The following is a 15086-nucleotide window of genomic DNA, read 5'->3' as shown; positions in this document are numbered from 1 at the left end:
ACAGTTAAAATAAAGCCCTATTGAGTCTTTGTGTTGAGGTAAATGTTCTAACTTTGGCTCTTCACTTTTGCTTTGTTCTACTGTTTGTTTATATGTTTGTTTAGTTTATGTTTTACTTTGTGTTTATGTTAAAAGCATGCTAGGTTGTTAGATTTCTTGTTTTCTTTGTTTTTTGTTTGAGTTTCTAAGTTAGGGTTTTGGGTGTGTATGCATGTGCATGCTTCATACGCATATAGTTGGGATGCCATGCATACCCTATGTATGCGCACACACACTTGTGCCCGGAAACCCTAATGCACTTCTGTTTTGTCCCTAATCCACTTCTATTTTGTTTTTTTCTACTTTCTTTCACTCATGTAGCCCTTATTTAACCTTGTTTTTCATATGTTTAAGTATTTGTTCTTTTGCCTTGCCTTGTTTAGTTTAGTTTTATCCTTTTAATGTTGATTAGGGTTTTATTTGTTTGAATGTCATGAACATGTATATGAATATGAACATGCATAGGTGCTGTTATGCAATGAGGTAAGTGAGGTAAATCATGCATAGATCATATGAACATGCATTCGAGTGTTTGAACATGAAATTGCCTAATATGTTTGATTGAATACCATGAGCTTTGATGCTTGGATGTCTAGATACGTGAAAGCTCAAATTAGTGTGAAGCACTAGAGCTTTTTTAGATCCCAAATTAAAAATTACGACTAGATTGTTTTTACCCTAACTTATCAAAGTGAGGAATAAGAGTAAAATAAGCGCAATATGCCGATAACACTACTTTAAGCCACATCCAACCACAATGAACAATAAAATGAAAGCTTAAAGAGTAGGGAAGAGAGATGAAAACACAAGATAGCACCAAAATGTGTTATCGAAAAGGAAACTAAAGAACTCAGCAAAAACCTCTCCATGACCCTCCAAGTCAAAATTGATCCACTAGAGAATATAGTTGGAGTACATGAATAACAAAAGACCTTCCAAGCCTAGTCTACCCCATGTACTTTAGCCCTCCAAGCTCTTGCTACCAACAAACTTTTTAGAGTTTTGTCTTCTCTAGCTTTCTGGATACCGCAATTGAACTTGATTGCATCCGCCACTAAATGGCTCATTCCAATGCTTCCCAACAGTCCCAAAACCTCACTTAACACTCAGATTGGGTGTGGTAAGTGTTTGGGCAAAGAATCTCTTAAGGATGTAGCTATGGAGAGGTAGGAGTAGAGGAAAACCAAGAGGAAATGTGTAGATGATTGTGGGTATAACAATCTCTAACTCTTAAGTGTATTTGCTAGGGTTTTCTCTCTGAAAAGCATTTCTTACAATTCGTGGGTAATGAGGGTATGTACAGTGTGGGTAAAGAATTTGGTAAAGTAGTTTAACTTTTTGCAAAACAAAACGTTTCGCGAGTACCTTGCGAGATGGCCTTCCTTGCAAAGTACTTGAGAAATGACACGCTAGCAATGACTTTTTAGCTTCTAGTCATGTGGTTCACACATAACCTTTTCACGGGTTGCTTTCTCGTGAGCTAGTCATGAATTGCACTGATCTTCTTTTGACGCTTGATTCTTCACCAATATCTCACACTGATCCCTTACAGATAAACCCACATAAATACAGGGAAATGATTGAAGAAATTACAATAAAATTTGACATTGAATTAAAGCCAACAAAAACTAGTTGGAAATCGTAACTTTACAATACACTTATTTGAATTTGCCTTGTGATGTTTTTACCTTTAGACATGTATGCTAAATGACATGATAGATGAATGTTAGGTTTAGGGGTGATAGTCTAGGTCACCCAAGAGCCACTGAGCATAGACAATACCCCCCTTCCACAATTGGTACTTAGCATCAGACAAGGAAAGTAGGGCAAACATGAATGTGGGAGGATCCATAGGCACCTAAGGAGTATGAACACCCACCAGCTGGCAAGAAACCTACTCAACAAGGTTTAAGACCCTCAAGCCAACACCCTTAAGGAGCTGAGAGGTTTCAGAAGAGACGATGGCAGCCGCCTCTAGATTTGGGTCGTAAATCGGAGGAACACCCACCGAAGTCCCCAAACAATCTACAAGGAAACTTAAGATTAGAAAGAAACCTTTGAAGCATGCAATGATAACTGGGAGAAAGGAATTTTACTCATTGAGTCAGAGGTAAGGTTGTTGAGATGAGCTCGAACTGAAAGGAAGACCTTCAGGTTCACATCTACACCACGAGAGATGGGGCCATACGATAAGGCCCAATGCTGCAAGAAAAAGAGAATAAGATACAGTTTACAGGATGATAGTTTGCAAGAAAAGAAAGTAAGATATAGTTTGCAAGAAAAAGGAACACATATACAGTTTGCAAGGTGATAGTTTGCAAGAAAAAGGAACACAGATACATTTTGCAAGATGACAGTTTGCAAGGAAGTAAGATATAGTTCGCAAGAGCATGAAATGCAGTTGGTAAACCTAGATGACATCTCAGAGATATGAAATAGATACATTTTGCAAGAGTACAAAGTACAATTGGTAGAACTACATGGGAAAAGGAAAAGTCTAACCTTAAGGAGCTTCCAAGGCCTTGCTAGCTAGTGCAGAGTCCCTTGGCTTAGTGTGTCCATGATCGAGTAGAGGTAGGCAAGGTAAGCATGGCCCTAGTTCGCCTCCCGAGCTTGCTCAAAGTTACGGAAGAGAGCTAGCCACCTAAAGGACATTGTTTGACCTCTATTGGCAAAGAGATATGCCCCTACCACATACAGCAGAAATGCCCTAGCCATCTGAGCACGATCATCTAGAGTTGCTTGAGAAAGAGGCTTGTAGTCCCTCTCCAAATCAAAGTAGCGAATGTGCTCACTAGGGTAGGCATGCCCTAGTAAGTCTATGCCCAGCTGAATGCCTAACTCGCCTTCCAAGTTGATGGTGGGCCCATGGGATCTTAAACCGGTCATCTGGTGGAAATCGTGAGGAGTCACAGTGATCTCCCTCTCAATAATGTGGAAAGTGTGGGTAGTTTCCCACCACCTCTTAGTAAGGGCTTGAACTAGTATGCCGCTAGCTACACCCTCAAGAAGAAGGCGAATGAGTGGCTCGAAGCCGGTTGCATTCACCAATGCCCTCGTCTCGGTCATCAGGGTCTAATACCATGTGAATATATGGCTAGCACTACCCCTACTTGAGTAAGGCTGCAAACCCTGTAGAAGACAAAAACATGAGCATAAGAATCATTTTGGAAAAAAAAAAAAAGTGAAAAAAATGAAACTAGGCATAAAACTGTGATTTTGAGTCTCAGTATGCATGCTTGTACTGGGTGTATGCGTATGCATGCCTCGTGTATGTGTGCGCATGTTGAGGAGTGTGTTCATGTGATTTTATGAACATCTATATGTACGCATATAGCTTGGCCGCGCACGCATACAGCTTGGCCGCGTAGGCATGCATGGAGCCACCACCTAGATTAGGTTTAGGAACCGTATTAGGCCTTTTAAGCCAATCACTTACATGCATGGGTCTACATGCTAGATTATGGGTTTGGAGTTTGGGTATGGCTTGGGAAGGTATTAGGCACTCAAGACCGCCCGGCTTGTGGGTCGGCCTCCATTATGTGTTGCTAGGCCATATTTAATTAAAGAGTTTATTAAGAGAGCCCTAATCCTTAACCTAAACATACATCATGCACTTAAGGAAATAACACACATAACATATTAATGATTGACAGTTTTTAGACCCTTTAAACGATTGATTAAACCTAGGTAATTAGCCAAGTTGTTACTTAGTCCAATTAAACAAGTCTAGGTTATCACAATAATAAAGATCAACTTGGGGAGGATTTGACCTAGCTATCCTCAAGGTAAACTTGAATCCACTATCTTGAAAGAATCGAAGTTCATACAATAAGACTTACAAGCCCCCACGCTCGACTTCTTATTGCTACCAACCAGTAGAACTTACTGACACGACCACGTGCAAGCTCCGAATCCATGGACTCCTTCTTTCTTGGATTCACCACCAGTTACAAGCACACCCGCTTGTGTTTTCTTTAAGCTTCAATGGCAGCAATTGAATTGATCATCAAGGCGTAGATAAATCTTCTCCTTGAAAACCCTAAGTTTGTGTAAAGGAAAGCTCCTCTAGATCTCACAAGAGATTTACACAAAGCGCAAATATGAGCAACACTAAAATGTGGCTAGGGTTTGCCTTTTATACTTAGGACAAATAAGAAACCCTAAAAACGTTTTAAAACAAATAGGGCTGAGTTGGACGAATCTGCAGAAAAGCATTCTGTCCGAGCTTCGATCGGTCGAGCCTATCATTCGATCGATCGAGCCAGGCCGAAAGGCACAATGCTTCCTACTTTAACTCGATTCCAACTTTACATTGACACACAACTTTGAGATAGCTTTAAAACACTTCTAAACACATTGTTTTGATCATGGTTTGCCAACAATACACATTAGAGTTCTAAATACATAAAATCCTAAACTTTAGAACCTAACAATGATCACATCACAATATAAAAGGAAATAAATAAAACACAATCAAACATATACTAAAAAGGAAAAGATAACAATTAAATCACACACATAAGGAAAGATTATAAAATAAACCAAACATGGAAAAAAGACTCAAACAACATGGAAAATAAATAAACACAACATATTAACCTACACAGAGTCAAATAGAAATAAAGAACACGTGGAAATGATTAAATAAATAAAAACAAGATTTTTGCCCTAATCTAGTTTCAGGGTGCGTACGCATACTCAACTATGCGTACTCATGGTTGAACCATGCGCATGCATGCTCGATGATGCGTACGTATCCTTTAGCACAGATCATAAAAATTACATTTTTATTGATTTAATCATTCAAAGATATTAAAACAAAAATCAAACAAGCATGTTAGAACCCTAAACACTAAACTTACATAAAGAAAATAAAACAAACATCAATATAAACCAATAAACATGAAACAAAACAAACAATTATACTAAACTAACATCAGGGGCGGCGCTACTCTTTGTTCAGGGGGTTCAAATGACCCCCTGACTTCAACAACAAAAAAAAAAGAAAAAAAAAAGAAAGAAAAAGAATTATATATATTTAATATTTTTTTGTTAGTTTAATACATTAATTTTTTCTTGAAAATATTTTTACACACCTGAACTTAAATCTTATACACCTTTATTACAAGTATTTTTGACTCTAAAGTATTTATTATATGTGTATGAGTGTGTCTAATATTGATTGTGTACATTACTTTTCTTTTTTATAATGTCATTCGTGTGAATAATGACATGTACGTGGATGTTTGTGTGTACAATATAAATATAATATAACTTTATATAATTTAATAATTAGGAAATAGAGAGGATTTGTTACATGAGTGTGTATATTTATCATGTTATAATAACTTTTTGTCATAAAGTTAGTGATTATTCAAGCATTTGATTGGTTAAGTAAACACATACGGTACTATTTTATGTATGAATGAGTGTTGTTGTGTGCGTTAATAATTAATATAGAGCCAATGAGTTGAGTTTAGTCATCTAGTTTAAAATATTTTTATAAAAACAATGACAAATATCTAATATTAACTGCATAAAAATAAAAATTTAGACAAACTTAACAAAATAAAATGGTCATAGCTATCCATATTGGCAATAAATACTCATAATAAACTATCGTGTAACAATTCAAAATTTAAAATCACTCATAAGATGGGTAGCTATGACCAAAAAATTACTAGGGTTTTAGAGAAGATGGAGGCCAAAAAATCACTCTCTCTAGCTAGGGTTTTGATTGGAGACATAAGATGAGTATTTATAAGTTAAAATTAGGATTTTGGGGGCTTTTTAATGGTCTTTGGACGTTCCCAAGGGTATAGGGGCTGGCCCACATCAAAGAATGATGTTTTGGGCCTTTAAAAATGAAGTTTCACTGCCCAGAAAATCGGCCTAAATATGCATCTTTTGAGGGTGTGCACGCACCCTTGATTCATGCGTACGCATGCCCTAATTCTTGAGAGTTTTGATGGCCTGAATTCAAATGGTCATAACTTACTCAATATAAATCCAAATTAGATAGAATATGTATTCAAATTGAAGTCTAGGATGTCTACTTTCCAATGAAATAATCACTTAAAAATTCTTTGTGGATCAAAAGTTATGGTCAAAACAATAAGTAAATGTAATTTTTCAGAATAGTTTTCAGGACAGTAAGCAAAGATCATTTTTCAGAATGGTCAAAACAGAATAGTAATGCGATTTGAGCACTTTTGAGTCGTGATTACTTCCAAACTATTGTGAAATCTTTAATTACCCTTGGTTGACATATGTCAAGCTCATCATTGGGGCCGGGGACCAAAATTTATTAATAAGGTGCGAAATGAGGTGTTTACATGCATGGGTGCAACTAGAACGATTTATTTGACATTCTCGGCCTACCATGGATCAAAACTCATCCTAAACATGTTTCCATCCCTCCTAGGAAATTAGGTTTTCATCTAAACCCATCTCATAGCAAAACCCAAGCATTTACAAGTCTAAAAACGAATTAAAATAGAAGATCAGAGCAAAACTTGGAAATGAGAAAAGTTTGAAAAAATTTTCCAATCTAGCCCGTGCATTGTCAGAGAGATGATCATTTGGTTTGTACAGCAATGAAGGAGACTCGTTTAGCCTTATGGCTCTAACCTAGCGGGTGAGGTTGAAAACTTCACCGGTGATCAAGTAAGAAGGTTTCTTGGTTTTGGGTGCCATTGGAGGGAATGAGAGAGTTTGAGACAAAGAGATTTTTGGTGGTGAATGGATGAAGAAATGAGGGGAAGGCAGAGCTTTTTTAAAAAAGAGAGAGGAAGTTGAAGAGTTAGAGAGAAAATGAAAAGATGAAGAGAATAATGAAAAAAAGAAAAGAAAAGAAAAGAAAAGAAACGGTTGGTAACCGTTAAGAAAATGAAGAGCGGGAAAGACACCCGGTGGCTAAACTACATGTAGTTTAGGCCTTCCACTAAACTACGTGTAGTTTAGTAAAAAAAAAAAAAAAAATTTATCCCCAATAGACTCCCAGAAGGCAGGAACTGAAAAGAAAAATTCAAAATCATCCCTAGTGGGTCATAAAATATCAGAAGTTACCAAAACATGCTGAAATGATAGAAATACCCCTCAGTGGGTCGAAAGGCATGAAATCACCAAGAAACTCCCTCATGAGTTAGAATAACCGCCAACACAATTCCCCAATGAGTCACAAAAATAAGATTTTCTCCAATGGATCATACATCATCAAGGACTTCCCTGTAAGTCAAATATTATAAAGAAAACCCCTATGCATGTTTGGAAAGCCCCTCGAGTAAGCTTTCCGTCCAAGATCACAATCACCACTGTACTTGTGTACATATCATTTGGGAATCGAATATGCAGGCACAAACCCCCAAGATAAGTTAGAAAAGAAGAATACAAAATTTGAGTACATATCCTTCTTGGAATTGAACATGTACATCAGAATTGAGGCACAAGCTACTTAGAATAGAAGAGTTTGAGACAGAGGCAAGAGCCATCTGGTATAAATTGCATGGGCAATGATGGGTCTTATTCATGCCAGGCAGGTTAGTGTATGGTTTAAAAATTATAATTACATATATATCATGTTATTGTATGTTTTTCTTGAATAATTCTAAAAATAAAATTTTACTTGTAATAGGCTGAAAGAGACCCAACACCTCTTCATCGTGTAGCGAAGTTGATAATCAATTCTCAAATGGAAAATGGCGATTTTCCTCAACAGGTGTCTTTGTTTAGCACAACTTCAACTAACAAAAAGAAGGAAAATGATACTAACTAGAAATAGGAAAATGGACATGAGCGTAGATATCATTCTTCCATTATGGAGCATAGTTTTTTTCTTGTCTAGTAAACTTTATAGTAGTTTGTAAGTTGCAACACTACTAATAGAACTATCACACTCTATTTCAATAAAAACAAAGGCAGAAAAGCAATTTAATATAGTAGTTTGCAAGTTGCAACGCCACTAGTAGAACTATCACTTTCTATTTCAATAAAAAACAAAGGCAGAAAAGCAATGTAAAATAGCATGACGTACTATATTTTGCTTAAACTTCTCTTTCAATACTTTCTAATTAACCATTAATTACTTTGTTGTGGCAGGAAAACACAGGAGTTTACTTGAAAAATTGCATGTTGCACTATTCAGCATATAGAAATGTTTCCCCATTGTGGGCTCTTGGTAAACATGTTCCATTGCCATCCAAAACTATGTAACTCAGAGCCGCATAATGAGTTGTTAATTCTCTTACTATTATGTACCATTAATTTATGAGAAGTACCATCTTGTGCAAAAAATCTCTCCTCCTGGTAGGAATCTCTCCCTCTCGTTTTCAAAACGAGTCCTTATCTCCTTTAGGTTTTCCTAAGGGGCTGAGTTTTATCTTTTTTTCCTGTCTCTCTCTCTCTCTCTCTCTCTCTCTCTCTCTCTCTTACTTTCTCTAAATAGTGTCTTGGCGCATCATGGTTGAGGGTGTTTTTGAAATTTTAGAAAAATTAAAACTCACTTCTGAGGAGGAGGAAGTCATTGAGATTGCTAATGAAAGGAGGATTAGTGAGATCGAAAGCCGTGTTCTTAGTTTGGTAGGCAAGTTTTTAACATGTAAACCGTATAATAAGAGAGCTGCTTTGAGTACCTTAAGGAGGGTTTGGGGGTTGGGTTCTGAGTTGCAGATTGTGAAAGTTGGTGCAAATTTGTTTCAATTTAAGTTTAAGACTGAATTTCAGATGGCTCGGATTCTTAAAGATGGTCCTTGGTCTTTTGATAATCAATTGTTGTTCTCAAGAGATGGCAGAGAGGGATGTCTGCAGCCAATGCTGTTCTTGATCATGCTTCTATGTGGGTGCAAATTTGTGGAGCACCCTTTGATATGGTTTCTTCACAAGTAGCAACAGATATTGGTGGTCGGATTGCTATTGTGGAGGAAGTGGAAAATCGAAGGTCAAATGATTCATAAAGCTTGTTTATGCGAGTAAGAGTGTCTATCTCTGTTTCTAAACCATTAAGAAGGGGGTGTTCTGTTTTAGACTCTGAAGGTAACCGTACATGGTTAAAATTTAAGTATGAGAGATTGGTGATGTTTTGCTACTTTTGTGGTTTTGTTGGGCACGACTTGAAGCACTATGTTGGTTTATTTGCTGTGGAAAAGAGTGGTGCAACAATGGAAATTTAGTATGGAGATTGGTTAAAGGCAGTGGGTGGTCAGCAGAGATCAACATCAAGAGCTGAGGGAGAGACGATGATTGATTCCCAGAACAGGGTGGTGCAGAGAGAATCAGTTGGCAGGAGTGAGCTGGCTACAAATAACAACTCCAGATTTTGTGGCACGCTTCCTGTTTTTTCAGAGAATATCCCAATTAGAGGGGATACGGGATCTTTAGATAAGGAAAGAGATTAGAGGGTTAGCCATGTGGCGCGGGGTGAGGCTGATTTTAAGAAGGTTTTGGAGAAGATTGATGCAGTAATTGAGGGGTAGGTGTTATTATCCCTGACACAAGTAAGGCGAAATCTCAGGAAGTATTTTATGGTACGGGATTGATAGATGTGGCTATTCAGGAAGCTAGGGTTACTCCTAATTTAAATGTGGAGTATTTTCCGCAAGATTTAAGGGCCGGGCTTGAGGTTGACTCTTCTAGGTTGGGCTTTAAAATAGGGTATGAACCAGCTGATGTCAGTAAACCAAAGAGGACCAATAGAATTTCATGCAAAGGAAAAAAGGGTCGGGAGTCAACTATTAAGGTTTCTAACGTGAGGGAGGATAGTAGTCCAAGCATAGGCAAGTTTAAACAGGGTAGTTGGAAAAGAAAGGATAGGAGACCCGTAGAGGAGACATTGAGCTCTAGAATGGACATTGATGTTGGGCAAAAATGTAAAATTTTTTGGAGGGGCTTGATGGTACTGAATTTGGTTCGAAGAGAGGTAAGACAACTGAGATGTTTGAACTTATTCCAATGGCGGAGGTTGCTAGGCAACTCCGCCGAGCACAATGAGTATTATAAGTTGGAACTGCTGGGGGCTTGGGAACCTTCGGACAGTTCGTGCCTTGGAAAAGGTGGTGAACAAAGAAGAGCCCGAAATAGTTTTTCTTATGGAGACTAAGGTAGATAAGAAGGAGTGGATAGATAAAGTAAAAGAAAGGTGTAATTTAAAGCATGGGGTGTTCATTCTGAGCAATGGTAATGGTGGTGGCCTGGCATTATTTCAGAAAGATGGGGTGACTCTTGATGTGCAATCTTATGCTTATGATCATATTGATGCATGGATTAATGGTGGTTCGGGTATTGGTTGGTGGCATCTTACGGGGTTCTATGGTAACCCAGAAATGGAAAGGAGACCAGAGTCTTGGGCTAAATTGAAGTTCTTGAAGAACTCTTTTTCTCTCCCATGATTGGTGATTGGGGATTTCAACGAAGTCATTGGTTTATCGAAAAAGGAAGGGGGGACGTATGAGGTGAAAAAGACAAATGGAGCTATTTTGGAGGTGATTAATTTTTGTGCTCTTAGAGATTTGGGGTTTGTGGGGCCTAAATTTACTTGGTTATATCAACAAAGAGATGGTTTTTATATCAGAGAGAGATTGGATAGAGCCTTGGGGAGTACAGATTGGATGAATCTTTTCCCAAGGGCAACTTTACATCATCTTTCCTACTCGGCATCAGACCATTCACCTCTATCCTTACACTTAAAAAATGAGCCTAGTAAGAGAAGAAAAAAGAAGGTTGTTTCGATTTGAATCCATATGGCTCAAAGATGCTCGTTGTGAGGAGGTTGTTAAGGAGGCTTAGGAGGAAGGGGAATTGGTGGGATCGGATTGGGCTATCTCGAATTGCTTGGAGAGATTCAAAGTTGAATTACTGAGATGGAATAAAGAGGAATTCGATAATGTGGGGGCTATGGTGGCCGAACTACAAGCAAGGTTGGCTTTGTTGGAGAACCAACCTGCTTCTTCAAACCAAATTCATGCTTTGAGAAAAACGAGGATTGAACTTAACTATTGGTTGGATAAGGAGGATGAGAAGTGGAGGCAAAGGGCTAGGCAAAATTGGTTTCAAGGTGGTGATAGGAACATGAATTATTTTCATCCAAAAGCTTCAGATTGTCAAAACAAGAACCATATTGATGGTATTTTTGACGGGAATGGGGTGTGGCATGAGTAAAAGGCCGAGATAGCTAGAATTTTTGTGGAATACTACACGGGTATATTCTCTTCTTCCCTACCCAAGGACTTTGAGGAGATTCTCCACGCAGTTGGGCTGAAGGTTTTAGGGGAGATGAATGCTGATTTGGCTCATGAGTTTCATGAGGGTGAGGTCCGTAAAGCTCTAAAGCAAATGTTTCCTTTGAAGGGATCAAGCTCGGATGGTATGCCACCTTTATTCTATCAACATTTTTGGAGTACATGCGGGCGTGTAGTGTGCAAAACGGTCTTGGATTTCCTGAACCATGGTATCTCTCCTCCTAACTTTAATCAAACTTATGTGGTGCTTGTTCCTAAAGTTAAAGAGCCAAAATATGTGATTGATTTTAGATCTATTAGTTTATGAAATGTAATATATAAGATTGCTTCGAAGGCTATAGCTAATAGACTTAAAAGAATATTGCCATCTATTATTAGTGATTCTCAAAGTGCATTTGTACACGGTAGACTTATTACTGATAATGTGTTGGTAGCGTTTGAAACTATGCATCATATTAGTAAAAAGAAGGGGTTGGGGGGGAAGTAGGGGACATGGCTCTAAAACTTGACATGAGTAAAGCATATGATAGGGATGAGTGGGTTTGGTTGGAAAAAATTATGGAGAAGTTAGATTTTGCTGAAAGATGGAGATGCCTTGTTATGAAGTGTGTTACCTCTGTAAACTATGCAATTAGGGTAAATGGGAGCCCCATAGGAAGCAGTACTCCAACTAGGGGTATTTGCCAAGGGGAGCCTTTATCGCCTTATTTATTTCTCCTATGTGCAGAGGGTTTATTATCTCTTATTAAGGCATCTGTGGCTAATGGTGTTATGAAAGGGATTTCAGTTTGTAGAGAGGAACCGGAACTATCCCATCTATTTTTTGCAGATGATAGCCTAATCTTTTGTAGAGCTTCGTTGGAGGATTGTGATGAGCTTCAAAGAGTGCTGGGAGTCTATGAGAGAGCCTCGGGTCAACAGCTAAATTGGACAAAAACTTCTCTCTTCTTTAGCAAATTCAAGGGGAAATCCAAAGAAGGTTTGGAGCTCAAGTCATAAAACAACATGAGAAGTATCTTCACTTACCATCACTTGTGGGGAAAAACAAGCGGAATACTTTTAATGACATCAAGGAGAAGCTTGGTAAAAAACTGGCAGGATGGAAAGAGAAGTTGTTATCTAAAGCGGGCAAAGAAATCCTCATTAAAGCTGTGGCTTTGGCAATCCCAACATACACAATGAGTTGTTTCAAAATCCCAGAATTACTATATGATGATTTAACAAGTATGATTAGGAATTTTTGGTGGGGCCAAAAATCTGAGGAGAAGAAAATTCCATGGGTGTCGTGGGAAAAGATGTGTGAGCCCAAAGCTTGTGGTGGTATGAGTTTTAAGAATTTGAAATGTTTTAACTTGGCTTTACTTGCCAAACAAGGGTGGAGATTGCAATTAGTCCAAGATTCATTGGTATTCTAGATTTTGAAAGCTAAATATTTTCCTAGATGTGACTTTATTCATGCTTCTCTAGGCCATAATCCGTCTTATACATGGAGGAGTATCATGGTGGCACAAGAATTGGTGAAGGAAGGAGTAATGTGGAGAATGGGTAATGGGAGGGATGTGAAGGTAAGGGGAGATAGATGGCTACCTTGTTCTTCCTCTCATGTGGTAATTTCTCCTCCGTTGTTCTTGTATAAGGATACATGGGTTGGAGAGTTGATAGATATTGATGCCATGTGTTGGAAATCTTTGGTGGTGGACTCTATATTTCTGCCACATGAGGCTGAAGCAATCAAAAGTATCCCTTTGAGTGTCTGTTTCCCTTCAGATAAATTGGTGTGGACTGAAACGGCTAATGGTAAGTTTACTGTCAAAAGTGCTTATCATTTGGCTGTGAGAATATTATTTTTGGAAAATAGAGGGAGTGCTTCGGATTGTAGCTTGATGAGAAGGTTTTGGAGAAGTCTTTAGAGGCTTCTTATTCCCCATAAGGTTAGGCATTTTGCATGGAAAGCATGTAGAGAAGCGTTACCTACAAAAGTAAATCTAAAGAGAAGGAAGGTGTTGACAGAGGATTCATGTGAATGGTGTAAAGTGAAGCCTGAAACTGTTGGTCACATTTTGTGGGGTTGTCCAAAAGCACAAGAGGTGTGGGAGTGTTCTAAGTTGGTCCTAAGATAGAAGGGATGATATCTCTTTTATGGACATTTTGTGGCAGATGCTGTTGGCTGAAAATGTGAACTTGGATTGTGTTTCTTGGCTGGTTATGGTAGCATGGAAGTTATGGCACAGTCGAAATGAATGGCATCTTAATGGTGTGATGAAATCTGGGAAGCAAGCTAGTGTTTGGCACAATGCAGTACTGGGCTGAGTTTCTTGTGACTAATGAGGGTGATGAGCTTCCCAACACTACAGTCCAGAAGATGAATTGGTCTCCACCTCCACCAGGATTATGCAAAGTAAATGTTGATGCTGCCACTTTCAAGGATATAAGATCAACGGGTATTGGGATTGTAATCCGTGATAGCTTGGGGCAGGTTGCAGCGGTTTTTTGCAAAAATTTGGAAACTCCTCTCGGTTGACTTGAAGCTGAATCAAAGGCATTTGAAGCAGGAATTCTGTTTGCCCTGAGCCATGGTTTTACTGATGTGGTGTTGGAGGGAGATTCACAGGTATTGGTCAATGCTTTGGCGGGTTTTTCATCTCCTCCCTCAGCTGTGGCTTCTGTTATTCAGGGTGTCCTAGAGTTATGTATGGGGTTTACACAAATTCAGTTTTCTCATGTCAAGAGGCAAGGGAATATGCCAGCTCACTTAGTAGCAAAAAATGCTTACAGTATTGTTAATGACATTGTATGGGTTGAAGAGGATCCTTGCTTTGCTAAGCAAGCCCTCATCCATGATGTAAATTTTATGTTTTCTTAGTAATGAAAAGTTTATGCATTCCCTATCAAATAAAAATAAATAAATAATAATAATAATAATAATAATAACATCTTGTCACTTAGAATTTGTTATAAAAATGTTATGGCCACAACATTTTTCTTAAATTTTTTTGTCTTTCCCACTGGTACTTTCTCTTTCTTTAGTAGCTAGCTATTGATGTCTGCATAGAATTTTATAATGACCACCTAAATAAATGAGAGTATTTTTATTTTTTTTTATTTTTGAGAGGGTTTCAACATATGGTATACATTCCTGATGATAGCTCTTTATCATCAGACTAAGACACCAATCAATTTTTGGCCATATGCATTAACTCATCATGTAAAATATAATTCTTGCATCTTCTTCTAAATAAATAAATATATAAATATATATATATATATATATATATAATTCTTGATGATACATGTACGATACTTATACCCCATAATCTAAACCAATAATATTATTTATTTGTTGTGGAATAAAATTTAGGAGAAATAGTCTAAATGAGGTGACCATCGATTACTTGACGTGAGGTGTCAAACACCATCCCAATGCATGACTAATTTTATTTTTCTTGTTTGAAACCAACTTTACTCTAGTCTAGCATAGGCTTGGTGATCCTAACTTCCATTTGAAGTAGGTTTGAATACCAGATCAATTAGAAATATGTGATTAATCACATCAAAACGAATTGTGCCTCTCCTTGGTGGGATTGACATGAATGTTTTAGGTTAGAAAAAAAAATAGTTGTCAAGTTAGATGTGAATTCCCACAGACACAAACTAAAATTTATATCACATTCAGAATAAACTACTCAATTATTCTTACCACAATGACATTCACAAATTCTTAAGGTTGAATTTGTCCTGATCTTTATTTTTCGATAAATGAACTTTTCCATAATCAAAAGGAAACAATGAGAAAGAAAAGGTTAAAGGTCTTTG

Source organism: Quercus lobata, chromosome 8 (assembly GCF_001633185.2).
Source record: "Quercus lobata isolate SW786 chromosome 8, ValleyOak3.0 Primary Assembly, whole genome shotgun sequence".
NCBI lineage: Eukaryota > Viridiplantae > Streptophyta > Magnoliopsida > Fagales > Fagaceae > Quercus > Quercus lobata.
The sequence above is the reverse complement of the archived record's forward strand: the minus strand, read 5'-3'. Positions refer to the sequence as shown.